The sequence below is a fragment of the Telopea speciosissima genome, chromosome 1, assembly GCF_018873765.1.
Source record: "Telopea speciosissima isolate NSW1024214 ecotype Mountain lineage chromosome 1, Tspe_v1, whole genome shotgun sequence".
NCBI classification, from domain to species: domain Eukaryota; kingdom Viridiplantae; phylum Streptophyta; class Magnoliopsida; order Proteales; family Proteaceae; genus Telopea; species Telopea speciosissima.
Genome location: NC_057916.1, coordinates 81,778,535 through 81,781,835, shown reverse-complemented (window position 1 = coordinate 81,781,835; position 3,301 = coordinate 81,778,535). Strand labels below are relative to the sequence as shown.

At 40.3% G+C, this 3,301-nt stretch overlaps 1 long non-coding RNA gene across 1 annotated transcript; it reads left to right on the top strand.

Moving 5' to 3' along the window:
* Positions 1–1,690: 1,690 nt before the first annotated feature.
* Positions 1,691–3,026, top strand: LOC122656264. The gene is made up of 4 exons (XR_006332071.1): positions 1,691–1,938; positions 2,025–2,230; positions 2,609–2,613; positions 3,015–3,026. It is a non-coding gene; the product is annotated as an uncharacterized LOC122656264 (long non-coding RNA).
* The last annotated feature ends 275 nt before the right edge of the window (positions 3,027–3,301 follow it).

The following is a 3,301-nucleotide window of genomic DNA, read 5'->3' as shown; positions in this document are numbered from 1 at the left end:
ATTCTCTTCCCATCCAACAGTGTGGATTCGCTCACTTACCAAATGCGGAATGGGAGCTGCCTTCCCTCTCTACACCTTCACAGCTACCTGGTCTCAACCAAATTATAAATTTGAAACATTCTATTAAAAAAAATCCTCACCTTAATTAAGATCATAGGTGGGGGGAGGGGTAGATAATTATGACCGTAGATTCATGGGTGAAGGAAAACTTTCCCCTTCAACCAACACTATATTCATTAAGAAAAAAAAATAAAACTCCATATTTAAGTAACTTATAATGGGCATATAGTTGGTTTTTTTTTTCAAAAAAAAAGGACTAAAAAAAAGAACATGTTTCTTTCACCCATAGTGAAGGGATTCCTTATTTCAACGTCGTTGAATCAAACTCCCAAGGGTACAAACGGCTTTGTACAATAGGGACCAACATATTTGACTATTGATTTATTCCATTGTCGGTGAAGGAGTACTTAAAAAAAAAACGGAAAAATTTCATGGACACCCCCTAAAAGTATCTAATATCTCATAAATTTATCATACTTGGTGAAAATATCACCGACACCCTCTATTTTTTTGAATTTATTTCAATTTAGTCCACTCCGTTAGTCTATGCAGTTAAGAGCCTGTTAACTCTTTTTAAATGGCAAAATTACCCTTACCACAGTGAAATCCCTATAATACCCTTAATGATGAATTAATGATGTTAGAAGTTAGTTTTTGGAAAAAGACAATTTTGCCCTTATTTTTATTCAATATTTTTTTTTATTCCTTTTTTCTCCCTTTCTTCTCCTTCTGCTGTTTCTTCCGCCGCCGCCACCGCCACCGCCACCCTCTCCAGCCCTCCTTCTCTTGCTCCCCTGCAACCCCGCCACCGCCCTCTCCAGTCTCCCCCGTCCGACCATGCTCTCAGCAATCCAACCCAATAAAAACCCTAACTCTACAAATTAAAACCCTAACCCTACAAATTAAATGCTAAATGGACATCAGCGAAGAATCCATCGTCGTCTCTCTGCTGTCTCTGTGGGTTTCTTTCTCTCTCTCTGTGAAGCAGGAAAAAGGCAAAAATGGACATCAGCGAAGAATCCATGGCAGCTCACAAGCGAACTTTCATGGATTTCTTTCTCTCTCTCGAGCATAAGAATTCGGGGGAGTTTTGGTCGAATTCGAGCAGTGAACAATCGGTTTCCAGGAAAAACGATTTGGGTTGTGGTGATGTGAGAGACTGGGAAAGTGGATTTGGGTTTTGAAGAATCTGGGGAAAGCAAACGAACTGAACCTAAAAGCATGGATTCGGCCGAGTTTTGGTCCGATTCTGGTGGAGATGGATCCTCTCCTGCGAAGATTGAGAACACTGAGGGAGACTCTGGCTCAGTCTCTGGTGATTACAACCCAGAATTTGTCACAGGGGCTAAATGGGTCGAATTCAGGTGCGATCATGGAGGTTGCAGCAGCGGGAAGTGAATTTTTTGGAGTGGCAACCATCTCAGGGGAAGAGGGGAAAGCAGGAGAGGAAGGGAAGAGGAAGATTGTCGCAGGATGGGAAGGTGATGGTCGCCGGAGACTCACAGTCACCTTTCTATCTCTATTTCTCATGTCAACTCCTTTGTTAAATTGACTCACAGATGATTCTCTCTCTCTCTCATGTCAATTCCTTTGTTGAATTGACTCACATATGACCTCTCTTCTCTCTCTGTCTCTCTCTCTTTCTCTCTTTCTCTCTTTCTCTCTCTGTTTTTTCATGTCAATCCCTTTTTGTTAAATTGATTCACAGATGACCATTCAAAGGTAGGACTTCTCAAGAACTTCCCTGAAGCAAATACCAAATTACGGCTGTTCAAGGCTGATATCTATAACCCAGATGAGTTCAATCTCCCCATCCAGGGCTGCGATTTTGTGTTCCATCTGGCCACTCCCTATCAAAACAGCACCCAGAGCTCTCAAGTCTGTTAATTTCTCTTTCTTTTATCTTTTAATTAATTCTTCATTCATTCTCACTGGATTTTTGTTATATTTTGATGGTTAAACAGTACAAAGACACAACTGAAACAACCGTAGCATCAGTGGAGAACATAGTGAAGTCCTGTTTATGATCAGGAACAATAAAGAGACTCATATATACTGCCACGGTGATGGCTGCATCACCATTGAAAGAAGATGGTTCTGGTTTCAAGGACTCCATGGATGAGTCTTGTTGGACACCTCTTGATCTCCCAAATGATTATTACCGTTCCAAGTTTCTGAAGGTGATTAATTACTTTTCTCAGTTATTGAGTGCGACAATCTTCCTCTTCCCTTCCTCTCCTGCTTTCGCCTGGCGAAACCAGGGATGGTTGCCACTTCCGTTCATCTTGGCCGGAGCAGGTGGTGGTCGCCGGAGCCGCAGCCATAGAGGGAAGAAGATGAAATGACAGTTTTGTCCTTTTATTTAAATAACTAAGGAGTAAAATGGATATTTAGGGAAGAAGATGAAATGGCAGTTTTGTCTTTTTATTTACATAACTAAGGGGTAAAATGGATATTTCACCTTTGATACCGACTGTGCTTAACGTTTGGAGTGTCTGTGACATTTTGACCAAGTATGGTAAGTTTCTGAGATATTGGATACTTTTAGGGGCTGTTTGTGAAATTTTCTCCAAAAAAAATATAGCTTAGGTCATTCTAGGCGTCACTATGCCTAATGAAGTATAACACTTCATTTTTGCCACTTCGCACTACATGGGTTAATCCATGTGATATAGGAGAAAACAAACATCTCATTTGTACAATAGGAGAAAACAAACATCTCATTTGTACAATTTCAGTTTTAAACAAGTAGAGAAGTAGATAAAGTTACAACAGATGCCATTTTGTATCGTATATTCATCTCCATTTGATAACATTTTGATAATTTTACTGAAACTTTGAATTAGAGTTTGAGCAACTTTCTTTACTTAATTTGGATTAAAATTTCACAATTGAAATGTATGTGAGATCTTCTATTATATGGACTAACTCATGTATGATCAAGTGGCAAATAGTGAAGTATTATATTTCATTAGGCATAATGATAGGGAAGAAAACCCATTGATGCGGGCAAAAACTGAAGGTGCGGCGCAAAGCCGTCAAATGCTCCAGCCTGCACAAAAGAAAGAGGATACAAGAGGTGAATTAGGGCTAGCCCCGGTGTAATCTTCTGATGCCTAAGTCAGTTTTCGGGGCAACTAGCCAAGGGGGAGAGACAGATTCGAGAAGAAATGTGGAACCAGATCAAGGATCCTTGACCGTAGTCGAATCACTTCCAGAACTAGCCCTAAAGTGGTAGATT